At 43.0% G+C, this 14,018-nt stretch overlaps 1 protein-coding gene across 1 annotated transcript in view; it reads left to right on the top strand.

The window, feature by feature from the left end:
- The first annotated feature begins 11,209 nt into the window (after positions 1-11,209).
- mettl22 (methyltransferase 22, Kin17 lysine) overlaps positions 11,210-14,018 on the top strand; it is a 36,643-nt gene continuing 33,834 nt past the window's right edge. Inside the window, exon 1 of the mRNA XM_059979436.1 lies at positions 11,210-12,004. The gene's annotated coding sequence lies outside the window, so the exon portion shown is untranslated. The remainder of the gene's footprint in view (positions 12,005-14,018) is intronic.

Below are 14,018 nucleotides of genomic sequence, written 5' to 3'. Positions count from 1 at the left end.
AATTGGAAGTTCCTGACTCTCAGGAGGTTTTCAATGTGAAAAAATATACAGCTTTAGGCATAATATGATCAAGCTTTACTGTGGTATGAAGGAATAACTGCAATCGAGTTAGAAATTGTTTTTTTTAGTGTTACAGCTATATTCATTTGGAGATGCATTTTGACATCAGAAGAAATGTGTCTCCTCTCTGCCCACTCATCATCAACAACCATACAATTAACAACATTTCAACTCAGCTTCCTGGGCATCATTATTTTGTAGGGCCTCACGTAGGATGACCATATCTCCTTCGTTAACAAAAAGGCTCGGCAGAGGTTGTACTCAGGGCAGTTGATAAAAGTCCATCTTCATTAGAACATACTGGTGCAATTCTGCCACCATAGAGAGCATCCTCACATCAGGCATTACTGTCTGGTTTGGTGCAGCATCCTCTCTCAATATATGACACCTTCAGCAAACTGTCAGGTCAGCAGAAGAGGTCATTGGCTGCTGTCTACCATCACTGCAGGAATTATATGTGTTCATGACAAAGGAGTGGAGAGGAAAAATCATTGTGAACCCATTCTGCGCCACCCCCCAATATCCAATCCCTCCCTCTATTACCTTGTCACTACACTGCATTGTAGTTACTTTAAACCACTTTTTATAATGCTATTTACATTCCAAATAACATATTGGTATTTATGTATTTGGGCACATTCTATTCCATATCCTTCCTTTAACCTCTAACTTTCTTTTTATATGATTCATTACTCTTTATAATTGTTGAATGTTGTTGTTAGATATTGCATGTCACACGCTGACCAACACATCACAGCAAATTACTAATACATGCATGTAAATGTACTGTGTAGGGTGAATAAAGTTGATCCTTGAGTATACAGTATATTCTTTTTCTCTAGAGAGTAAAACAATAAATTTTGTCCCAAATGGTAGTACTTCTAGGAAGATAGCATGTCATAATATTTCATAAACCATAGCAGAGAATTAGAAACTATTCTACCTATAGATAACAACCAGTTATGTGATTCTAACATTTAAGTAACCAATCCACACCTCATGTTTGGGGTGGCTACCAAATCTATTATTCCCAAATCTATGAAAAGATATGAGTGTGATCTAGATGGGTTCATTTCCTGTTCCATTTATTTTCATTGACGTCTGACCCTTCCATTTTTCCCAACGCTGCCTATAAGGAGTTTGTACATTCTCCCCATGACTGTATGGATTTCTTATGGGTGCTCTGGTTCTCTGGTACATTCTAAAGACGTACAGTTAGGGGTGGCAAGTTGTAGGCAGGCTGTGCTGGTAGTGGAGGCATGGCGACACTTACAGGCAGCCCAGCACAATCCTCGCTGCTGTGATTTGACGCAAATTACTGCATATTTTGATGTACGTGTGACGTGCGCCACATTAGTGTAGCAGTTAGCTGCTACAGCTCAGGGTGTTCTGGAATTCAGTTCCAGCACTGTTCTGGAAGGAGCCACTAACATTTTCCACATGGAGTGCATGGGTTTTCCCCAGCTGCTCCGTTTTCATCCCACAGTCCAAGGATGGACCAGCGAGGTGAAATGGCCATTGTAAATTGTCCCGTGGTTAAGTTAGGGTTAATCAGGGTCGTGCAGTTGCTGGGGCAGAGTGGTTCAAAGGACTGGACGGGCTTACTCTGCGTGTAGCAATAAATAAATAGATTGAATTGACTTTGAATTGAATTGAACTTATTTCTTTAATCCTTCACATATATGAGTAAAAGTCTTTATGTTACATCTCTGACTAAATGTGCAATGAGCAATTTATAGTAATTTGTAATAAGTAGTATGTACGACAGTTCAGCCAATATAGCAATTGTATCAGCATGAATTAATCAGTCTGATAGCCTAGTGGAAGAAGCTATCCCAGAGCCTGTTGGTCCTGGCTTTTATGCTGCGGTACTGTTTCCCAGATGGTAGCAGCTGGAACGGTTTGTCGTTGATGCACCATCAATAACTCACACTGAGACGTAGGCGAGATATCGGCTTTTATTGACTGGAAGAAGGAACCAGGAGTGAGTGTCTATCATACAAGGTCTTGGAGACTGAGGCCGAGCGTCAGGCCGCAGATCTCCTTTATACAGGGGCCTGTGGGAGGAGCCACAGGAGCAGTCAGCAGGGGCATGTCCCGACAGGCACATAGTTCACCACAGTCGTTGGGGTGACTCAGGTCCCCAATGATCTGTCGGGCCCTTTTTACACACCTATCTTTGCAAATGCCCTGAATAGTGGGAAGTTCACACCTACAGATGCACTGGGCTGTTGGCACCACGCTCTGCAGAGTCTTGCGATTGAGGGAAGTACAGTTCGTATACCAGGCAGTGATGCAGCCAGTCAAGATGCTCTCAATCCAAGAAGATTATGATAAAGGAATGGCCATTCACCCTAATGTATGCCAACTGACTTATCTGGCACAATCTCACATTCCAGCTCTTGATCCATAGTTTACAAGTTGCAACACAAAAATACACTTCAAATATGAAAGGAAAAACAGAGCCAAAGTTTCTTCAGTATTTCAAGATTTTTTTTGATTTTAGAATTCCAAACTCTGTTTTTTGATTGTCACTTCACATACAAGATCCTTGCTTTGTAAAGGGCTAATCTTTATGCTTGCTAAATATCTCATCGCTGTGCCTTTGTACAGGACTGGCTGCAGGAACCTTGATAACACTGTGGGAACATTACATTTAGGCGAATACAGGGGTGGGATTCGTGAAAAGCGGTGACAAGTGATGATTTGTTTTGGTTCCAGCATTTTACATCAGTGGAAGGAAGATAAAAGTAGAGTGGCTGAGAGTAGTTCCTCACAGCCTCACCAGTGGGTTTGTTATGAATGGTGCTATGGATCAGCCAACAGAATGGAAGGTGTACTGCAATGAGAGGGGCTTGTGCATACCTAGATAAGCATTTAAATGCTTGCTCTGCTCTGTAACATTTTGGCCCAGTTAGAAAAGGATCTGGCGGGTGTGATAAAAATCAAAAGTGTTTGCAAAAATGTTTAGAAGAGCAAGAAGGAAGTCTCTCCCTCCAAAGAATACCAAATCCCAGGGTGGACCACTAACTCTGTGAGCCCTGGTAGCTTTGCCAATTTGCTGTTGGACAACAGTGCACAATGGATTGGCTAGACAAGGTGGACACCCAAGAAGTAATTCTGTGTTCATACAAAAGGGGCTTGGGTTCCTGATCAAGAGAAGGAGCCAGAAAGAGGCCCTTTGGCTGCTAGCAGCCATTATCAAATGTCAACACAAGACAATCTCTTGGAAAGAGATGGAACAAGGGAACCATAAGGTGGAGGTATTGAATCAGCGTTGCACAATCATGGCAGAAGTTGCCCGGACTGAGCAGACTTGGGATGGGAAGATGGGGGTAAAGGGTGTCAACATTGCCTGCTGGTTGGCCAAGGACTGGTAGCAAAATATGACCTAAAGGGCTAATTCTCTCATGAAACAACAGTGGTTGGCCTCGTCAGTAACAATGACAAGTCGGCATACAGAGAGCAGGTAGAGAGGCTTGTCCAATGGTGTGGGAACTACAACCTGAGTCTCAATGTGTCCAAGACAACCATGAATCCACTACCGGGTCCAGCTCAGACTGCATCATGAAGTTCAAGACAAAAGAGGTGATTCTGCACTTCAGGAAAGGCAGGTTGACCACTCTCCATTCCACATCAATGGCTCTGCAGTAGAGAGAGCGAAGAGCACAAAGTTCCTTGGTGTGCACATAATGTACAACCTAACTTGGACCTTCAACAGCTCTTCATTTGTCAAGGAGGGTAGAGTGGCATTTCATGTTTTCTGAGGAGCTTGAGGCATACAAGGCTCCCCTTCACCATTCTAACAAATTTCTACAGGAACACCATCGAGAGTGTCCTTTCTGGCTGCATCATTGTGTGGTATGGAAGCTGCAAATCATCAGACCGCAAGACCCTACAGAGGATAGTAAAAACTGCCAAGAGGATGTCTGAGGTCTGCCTCTCCCTGCCCCGCCATTTGTGACATTCACCAGGATCACAGTACACAAGGGCTCAAAGTATTGTTGAGGATCCATCCCACGTTCTCTTTGAACCACTACCGTCAGCAAGGAGGACCAGGAGCATCAGGACTAGAACTGCCAGACTGGGAAACAGCTTCTTCCCTCAGGCTGTGAGACTAATGAATACCCTGCCACCTCTCCACCGAGGTCTCATCACTAGGACAGCGAGCTGTTTCCTGTTTACTTTTTTGTTTACTGTTTACCTGTGCTATGCTGCTGAAGAAAAGCACACTCGCCAAAAAATCGGCACGAAGACACCAACACCGGAGGACAGCACCTTCAAGTGCAGTCGCTGCAGCTGAGATTGTCACTCCTCTGTGGGCCTCTACAGCCACAACAGATGCTGCTCTAACAACACAGACTGAAGCAAGACTTTCCAGGCACAGATCCATGGTCTCGTGAGACTAACAGATGCCATTCCGCTACATGCACCTTGAATTGTATTTTATTATCTTATTTGTGGTAATATTTTGTTTTATGTGCTGTGTGTGATATATGTTTCGCAGGTGGTCTGTGGTCCGGAGGAACGTTGTTTCATTTGGTTGTGTATATGTACAGACAGACAACATAAAAGATAAACTTAAACTTGAACATTGAAATAGCCAAAGTGGCAGCTTTTGTCCACATGTCTTACAAAACAGTTTGATACATTGGGCATCTATACACAAAAATGGGGCAAATATTTAGATTTCCTGGAGGGAAATAGTGGTGAATGTAGTGGTGAAGCATATTGTTGAATGAAAGTCTTTTCTTTTATTAGAGGTCAAATAGACACACTTGGTTTTTACATTGATATTTATTTCTGCTGTTATTATTTTATGAATAATTTTACATTTTGTGAGCTATGGTTTACATAACTTTAACACTGACTCGAGGGTTTGCGGAAAAATTTCTTGAAGTAAAATTTGAAAAAAAAAACAAACTTGAACATTGAATGCAATACCATGATCTGAGAATAATGGCTATTGCCGTTACAATGGGCAGGTTCTGATAGAGATTAGCTTATGAACCTCTATGCACCTTAATGGTACAGCACAGTGTGGCACTACTACGGTGGAAATATACTGTTTAGGGGTAGGATTATTTCCCACACTGATTGGCACATACTGGGTGTGCAGCTCCCAGGCCTGCTCTTGGCTGTCCACAGGTTGAGCTGGCTGCTGTCACCGAGGGTCCGTTGTGTTGTGTGTACCACACAATCTGGCCGATCTCCTGAACCACAAGTTGAAATGTCAGATAAGTGGTGTCATGGAGGCCGAGCAGTTCTGGATGACAGCTTTTCCTCCACGTACCATAGGACATTAGGCCATAAGGTCAGTCCTAATGGCCTCCGTCAGATAGAATAGAGTTGGATTATATCCTAGCAAAGGAAGGAGGTACCTGTGCCATAATAGGCCAGGAATGTTATATACTATATACAGCCCTGCTGATATCTATTATACTAGAAAATATGATAGACTTGGCTGACAATATACAACAGTCAGTAGATGAGATACATAATGTAGGATGTCAGTTCCATAACTATTATACCCCAGCAGGGAGTTGGTGGCCCTTTGAAGTGCCAGGAGGATAGTGGGCTTCTGCAGTGCACTGGGGTTTACTATAGATATTTTGCTTTTATGTTTCATGAAAGGTCTCACCTGAAATGTCAATTGTTTACTAATTTCCATAAATGCTGCCTGATATGTGGAGTTCCTCCAGCTTCTGTGTGTGTTGCTTTGATTTCCAGCATCTGCAGATTTTCCTTTGTTTTTGTAATGCCCTGGTTAATATTCCTATTGCTACATGGTAGGTAATCCATTTTAGCAGTTTCCTGCAAAAGCAGTGTGTCCTGCTGGTAGAATGTTTTGGTTTCTGTCAGGATGCTGGAGCAGGGATCCAATCGCAGACCCAGTACTGTGCACACAGTGATATTAATTAAGTAACAAATTTAAAGGTGCAAACAAAGTCAGTGTGAAAGCTCAGGCAGAGATCAGAACATCCAGAGAAATCCAAAAACCAGAATCGGAGAACAGGCAGAGTTGATATTCAGACAGTGTATAGATACAAATGCTGGAAAGACTCAGTAAATTCACTGGCACAATCTGGCAACAAACAGCTGAAAACACAGGACTGGAATACACTGAGCAATAAACAGAGGCAGATGATAGGTGGAGCACAAGGAGACACAGGTGGCAGCAATACAGGTAATAATGGGAAGCAGAAGAGAGACAGAGTACTCAGTGATACAGGGGCTGGAGTAGAGCAGGAGTGGGGACAGAAGCACATGATGATACAAAACCACAGACTGACAGCTACTGGGAAACACACAAAAACACAGATCAACTGGAGGTATTGACAGTTTCAGCTAAAGATAAGGGGCCATGTTGTTCATCTTAGGAATGTTGTGTCAGCCAATCAGGATGGTGAGATTGGGAGAAGATTCTAGAGAGGGTGAGGTGGAGAGAGAATTGTGATGGACAGTAGTCTGGTTTGGGTCTTTTGGCAGGAGCTACAGAATGCTGTTGGAAGGAAAATATCCATTGCAAGTGATTTGTGCAGATGAATGGTTCCACAGAGGAATAGCCAATACTCTTGAGAGAGAGCCAGTTTGTTCAACATGGACTTTGGGGGAAGTTCAGAATGTGGTGGGTGTTTTCATGTGGACAGTGAGCCAGCACATGAGTAAAAACGACTCCAGTATGAGCTCCAATATTATGTGCACATTGGACTGGTTTAACTGTAATGGACCCTTTCCTTTATTTTCTTTCTGTTTTTCCAATGACTGTCTGATAAAACTGAAATTGTTAAATATACTTCCTTTAGAATTTTATGCGGTGCATAATCTGTTATTTCTTGATGACCAATAATTGTCTATGGCATGTGTTTACACAGCATTTGCTCAAATTCAGGTCCCTTAAATCAGAATATCACAACATTCCTGTTCGGTTGAACCCCAAATCACACTGATCCTAGGTGTATATCATTGATGGAAGGTGGCCTCCTCACCGCTGAATCACTTGGCTGTTAGCAGAGTTAGCTAATGAGCTGAGTTTGTATATGAGCCCAGTAAGAGTTTTACATTTGTGGGGGCTCGTCCGGAATTTCAGATGCTGTATGACTGCTGTTTTAGGATTGATTAACCGGTTTGTGCAGTTAAGCCAGTAGTTAGGCTACTTTTGTAGAAAGTGATTAAGGTACTTCATTGTTGATACCACAGAGGTAAAGGTTTGATGTGATTCAAAGTGGTTATCCACAAATAGTGGCTGTATTCTAAGCAGGGTAGATATTCGAAGTCCCAATGAGTTCTGTAAAAGTGTGGGGAAAAGTTACACTGATTGAACAGTATTTTGACCAATCAGTTAGTAAGGATATCATGTTAGTCCAGAATAGCAGTGGTGTGACTGAAATCGCATTGCCTGAAACATTCAGAGACCCTGGAGAGGCCGTGGGCAGTCCATATTTTTAGTGGGGTGGGGAAGGTAGCTGAGGAAAAAGGCTTTAAAGACAAGTTGTTCTTGTTTCTGAAATGTGAGGGAAAGGAGTTGTCTGATGTGAAAGGTTTAATGGATCCTTAAATGGTTGATTTAAATTCTGAGCTTGCTTCAGCTATTACATCACTGGTTGATAAATGCCAAAGTATATCTGCAGATAGCCAACATTATTGTAGGCTGGAAGTGTTCTGTGGAGTTACGCCCAAACCCAATGTGGGGAAGAAGAACCTGAGGCTTGGGATGAGCAGACATCTCAGTTACTGGATGAATGGCAGTACTTAGACAATATGGAAAAATGGAGATTGGTAGAGAGTTTAAAGTGTCCAGCAGCGGATATAGTGAGGTTCCTAAAGGGAGAATAAGCATTAGCCAAGACAACTAATTACTTGCAAGTTCTGGAAGATGCTTTAGGCATTGCTGAAAGTGCAGCCAATCTTAGAATGCAGTTTAGGCACACATTGCAAGAGGAAGAAGAACTATCTGCTCACCTTTTCAGGTTGGAGAAATTGCTGCATTGTTTGTGCTACAAAGGGGGCATTCAACTGTCTGAGAGGAATTGCTTGAGGATGGAGCAAGTTGTGAAAGGCCTGCTGTCACATGACTTGATAGCCCTACACACTCGAATGATTTGCAAGATGCGCCCTCCTTCATCTTTTACCGAGGTACTCAGAGAAGTATGAGAGGAGAAAAACATGATGGAGAAGCAGAACATTTCCAAAAGCTGTGCGGTCTTCAGTGGCAGCCTTTGCTATTAAAGTGACCCCTGATGTGACAAAAATAGAGTTTCTGAGGGATGAGGTGAAAAACTTTACAGCTGAGCTGACTTAATGGATGTCTGTTAACATTTCCATTGGGAAATTCGACCCACCTGTAGGACTTACGAAGCAGAGTAGTGGTACTGAAAAGGACCACAGGTGAGACCGCTCTTGGTCACTCTAATAGGGTGGCATGTACTCTTGGAGCAACCAACATTAGACTCGTCAGTAGAATAGACATCTTTGCGATCCAACATCTTCTCAGTTAACCTCCTTTTCCAATCCTCAGGTATCAGTGTGTCACTGAAGTTGAATGACCGATTCAGGATTCTACTTCTCTTTGTTTCCCCTGGAAAACTAGACACTACCATCACAGGAAAAAGAGGGGCAATCAGCATTCCATATCTGTCATCCTGCTTCATAGACAGCCAGAGCGGTCTCACCGGTTAGCGCCAACAGAGGATGAAGATGTTCAGCTGCACCTGCTTAAACTGAAGGAAGCTAAGTTCAGTCATGGGGCAGGGGAACCTTAGCCTCCAGAAAGTATGAGTGATAGACAGGGGGAGGCATCCTCTAGTTGCTAGGAAATATCACAAGGAATGGCTGAAGCTAGAGAAGCTGAAGGTGAGATAAGAAGGTATCAGAGATTCAGGAAACCCCAAACTAGGCTGACAGAGGATGTACCAGGGAAACAGTGTTATTCCATTCCCACAATGAGATATGCTACTTCCATTTACAAATGGATTGGGGGTCCTAAAATCACAAAATTCATTTGAATACTATGCTATTAATAATGGTTTAATAAGTTCCCAAGTCATGAGGACATGACTGTTTTTGGTGGACAGGGAACGTAATGCTCTGGTTAATATCTCTGTTGCTACATGGTAGGTATTTCGTTTTAACAGTTTTCTGCAAAAGCAATGTATCCTGCTGGTAGCACGTTTTGGTTTCGGCTAAAGATAAGGGGCCACGTTGTTCAGCTTAGGAATGTTGTGCCAGTCATTCGGGATGGTTGGATCAGGAGAAGGTTCTAGAGAGAGCAGGGCAGAGAGAGATTGTGATGGACAGTAGTCTGGTTTGGGGTCTTTTGTCGGAAGCTGTGGAGAGGGACGCAAGGGAAAATGCCGCAGAATGCCATTGGAAGGAGAGTCCTTGTTGCAAGAAGTGCTTTGTGCAGATGAATAGCTCCAAGGAGGAAGAGCCAATACTCCTGAGGGTTTGTTCAAGATGAACTTTGAGGGAAGTTTGGAATGTGGCTGGTGCTCTCACGCTGACTGGGGCCAGCGCGTGAGTAAAGACGACTCTAGTATGACCTCCAACATTATGTGCACATTGAAATGGTTTGACAGTAATGAGCCCTTTTCTTTTTCCTATTAACTGTTTGGTAAAGCTGAAATTGGTAAATGTACTTTATCATTTTATGTGGTGCACAATCTGTTGTTTCTTGCTGACCAATAATTGTGTATGGACAGCATTTACACAGCCTTTGCTCGAATCAAGGTTCCTTTAATTGGAACATATTGACGTTCTGTTTAGTTGAACCCCAAATCATACCCAACTCCAGACATATATCATTTATGAAAGGTGGCCTTCTCACCAGTGAGTCATGAGGCTGTTAGCAGAGTTAGCTAATGAGCCGTGTTTGTATAAGAGCCTAGTAAGAGGGTTACACTTTTTTGTGTACTAGTTTTGCAATGAGTTTGTAATATAGAGGGTGTCCTCAAGGGTTGACTTAAAGCCTGCAGGTTGGATGTAATGGAGTTGCAACATTTCAGGGGAGAAATGTCTTGTAATGGATTAATCTTTGCACTTCTCAAATATCTCTCCACGGTGACCTTGAATGTAAAAGATCTGCTGAATGATTATATTGTGGGAATGCAGCTGTGGGAACATGAAAGTTAGATGAATGCAGGGGTGGGACGTGTTAAGAGTGATGGCAAATGATGACAGGTTCTGGTTCAGTGGTTTGGACCATTTACTGCAGCATTTCATATCAATGGAAAGGGTATACAAGTAGAGTGGTTGGGGACTCAAGAGAGTAATTCTTTGAGCCCTCACCGATGCGCTGGTCATGAATGGTGCCATGGATTGACAGACTGAGAGGTGTGCTGCAGTGAGAGGGGTGCATGCATACCCAGTTAAGCATTTTAATACGTGCTCTGTTCTGTCCTAATAGATGTAGTTTTAAGTACAGTTTAAGTACAGAGTTTGTGATTTCTGCCTGAACAAGCTGAATCCACAAACTTTTTATTGGAATGTAAAAATTCTTTTAGATATAAGGTGGATTTATCAGATTGTGAATTCTTGGCCCTTATCACTCACAGATCTCTCAACTCATAGTTGCTCTAAATTTATGTATATTGATTTTTGGTCTCACTGCCAAGGAAAGTGGGTCTTTCCTATCCATTCCATCCAAGTTTTATGCAGCTCAATTAAAACTTGCTTAAGCTTTCCCCAAAGGAAACAAACTAATACACTCTAACCACAAAAGAGGTTACAGACCTGTACATAATATTCTATCTGTAGCCCAATTAATCATCTATACAGTTCTGCCATATTCTACCTCTACTTATCTCCTAGATCTCAGTAGATAAAAGAAAATTTCCCAAACGAATGGTTTCAGAGATAAGGAAATTCAGGTGCATATATAGAGTAAGGGATCTACACAAAACAAAGTTTAAGAGGATATTTAAAAGGTTGTGCAAAATTTTGTCAGATATATGAGGTAAAACGCGGCTGTACCATCATACTGAAGAACCACCTCTCAGCGAGGACAAACAATAAAAATGAAATTTGTCATTGCTTTCAGTGCCGAAGCATAACCTTTAAATTTCTGAGTCAAAGAATAGTTAACAAGCAATACCTCATACAAAACAAGCTCATAGCTACTGCCCACTGCTTTCCTCTTTACTTCTGAATCATGGCTTAACATAGCAGATATCTCAAAGCACCTAGGAGATGCATCTGTGTCTACAATTTCTTCAGGCAAGATAAACAAGCCAATGTCAGTGCCCTCAGCTCCACCAATAACCCTGGCACTAAGGCCCTAGTTACACTCAATGGGTTCTGCTGCATGTCAGACACCAAATTCTGGAAACATTCTCTCAGTTCTCAACTCCATCACAGTAAGAGGTTGCAAATCTTGGACAAATGCAGGAATTTGAGGATTTCTTAAGGCCATCAGGAAAACAGCAACATTTCCACTGATTCCTGATGAAGGGTGTCAGCCCTAAATGTCAACTGTTTATTCATTCCCACACATGATGCCTTATCTGCTGAGTTCCTCCAGCATTTTGTGTGTGTGTGTTGCTCTGGATTTCCAGGACCTGCTGAATCTCTTGTCTTTAAACATCTCCACTGACTTGTAGCAGTGCCTGAATCACAATATTCAGCAAGATAAAATATCATTAGGAGTGACATTGAGAACCTTGAATTTCTTCTCAGCTGCCCATCTGGTTCGTCAAGTACCTCCTGCCCCACCGATACCAGCTTACGAGTCTTACATGGGCGCTGACTGGCACGTTTTAAAACGATACTGGAAAAAGGTCATCCTCGACTCTGATACCTAAACCGGAACGGCAATCCACGCCTCTGTTTGTGTGTTTGTGCGGTGACTCGGAACTCTAGTGCGCGGCGCCGGTTGCAGGGAGGAAGCCGCAGACAGACGGGACAGACGGAGGAACGGGACCGCTGGTCTTGGCGTCCGTGAGGAGCGGTGAGGCACGGACTTGGCCCTTGCGAGGTGTCGGGTTGGAGCTTTGTCGAATTCTTTGCGGTGCCTTCCACGGGGGGTGGTGGGGGAGGGGGGGGATGACCGGTGATCACCCCGAGGCTTGGCGACAGCGCCGGGTGGTCGTGCGAAGAGCAGGGGGTGGAGAAGACTCCCCCGTGAAACACACACATGTTCATTTCCCGACAATATAACGGCTGTCAGTTAGATTCTGACCTAACATTGACAGTCGTACCAATAGCCACAGGGGAGGAACGGGTTTGGGCCTTGTGGTGACAGGAGGTAACATGACCTTAGAACTATACTGGACCAGAGATCTCCGGGCCCGGAATGGACAGAACAGGTGTTCCCGAAGCTCAGAGCGAACTGGACTTGTGGACAGGACCGAACCCGGGTTGCGTTCTCCAAAGATGGACTGAAATCGTGGAGTCCAGAAGGGATCGGGACCGGACTAGAGACTTATCCCAAATACGACTCACTATACCATGCCGATAAGACTGGAAATCCAAGGAGTTGACTGGCTCGAGGCGTGTCGTCCCAAACCGGACTTAAATCTGGAACTTGAAGGAATGGTTTGAAATTGGGGGAAAAAAAGGAAGTCCTGGGAATGTGCGACAGGTCAGCTAGCAATACATCGGGGAGACACAGAAGTTTAAAGTTAACGCTTCATCAGAAATGGGGAATTGAAAAAGAGGTGTTTTAACTTGTAAAGTGAACAGTCACTGTATGAGGATGAAGCCCAATGGTGTCCTAAGTGGTATAAGGCTTTTGGTGCCATCTTTCCAGTACAGTTGAAGTCGGCATTAGACACAGAATTAAGAAAAAAAGAGTACGGTGGAACTAAGAGGGAGTACACAGCAATGGTGGAAATCTGAATTAATTAAGAAGGCTAGAAATCACCAAAAGATCAGAACACAACTCAATACTCAAATAATCTTACAAGGGCCCCCTATAATTGCAGTATATCTTTACTTCAGTGTTCACATCTTCTTGCTATAAAAGCCAACATGCTTTTTTTTTGCTAGCTTTCAATGACTTAGTGTACAAGAAAGAGCTTTTGGACAATTAACTTTATTCAAATCTATCACTTTTTTTAAAGTACCCTCTTTATCAGTTATTTTGTACCAAGCAGGTACCTTCACATCTATTCTTGTCTGCTCCCTGAGTGTATCTATATCCCATTGAAGCCTGTTTATTTTATCCTCACAATCCCATTTAATTTTGTCATTAGCAAACTTAGAAATATAATATTTGTTCCCTTCATCCCCTCAGAACCACTTTGATGTAGTTAATAAATACAGTGCCTTGGGAAAAGTATTCAGCCCCAACCCTTTTTTCACATAAATGAGTATTACAACCAGGGATTTTGATCAACTTAACAGAATTTTTATTTGTGAATCACATGCTCCTTTTTTTCCACAGTAGAGCCCCAAAAACATAGAAAATTGTAAAACATGAAAAACCAAAAATTCAGAAACTGAAATGTTGGCAAATTAAATTATTCGCCCTCGCTCAGTACTTAGTTAAACCAACTCTCACAGCTATTACAGCCAGTAGTCTTCTTGGATAAGTCTCACCAATGTGGTGGAGCAACATTTGCCCATTCCTCCTTGCAAAATTGCTCAAGCTGTGCCAGATTAGTTGGGGCACAGCAGTGGACAGCAATCTTGAGGTCTTGGCAGCAATGTTTGATCAGATTAAGGTCAGGACTCTGACTGGGCCACTTAAGGACATCAATTTTCTTCATTTGAAGCCACACCATGTTTGCTCTAGGACTGTGCTTTGGATCATTATCCTGCTGAGAGGTGAACTTCTGCCCTAGTTTACATTTTCTGGCAGAAGATAGCAGGTTTTTACCTAGGATTGCTCTGTATTTAGCAGCATTCATATCTTCCCATCAATCCTGATCAGATTTCCAGTCCCTACTGTTGAACGGCATCCCCAGTGCATGGTGCTACCTCCACCATGCTTTACAGTAGGGATGCTGTTGTCTGGCAGA

Source organism: Hypanus sabinus, chromosome 9 (genome assembly GCF_030144855.1).
Source record: "Hypanus sabinus isolate sHypSab1 chromosome 9, sHypSab1.hap1, whole genome shotgun sequence".
Classification (NCBI taxonomy): Eukaryota; Metazoa; Chordata; class Chondrichthyes; order Myliobatiformes; family Dasyatidae; genus Hypanus; species Hypanus sabinus.
This window is presented reverse-complemented; position numbering and strand designations above follow the sequence as displayed.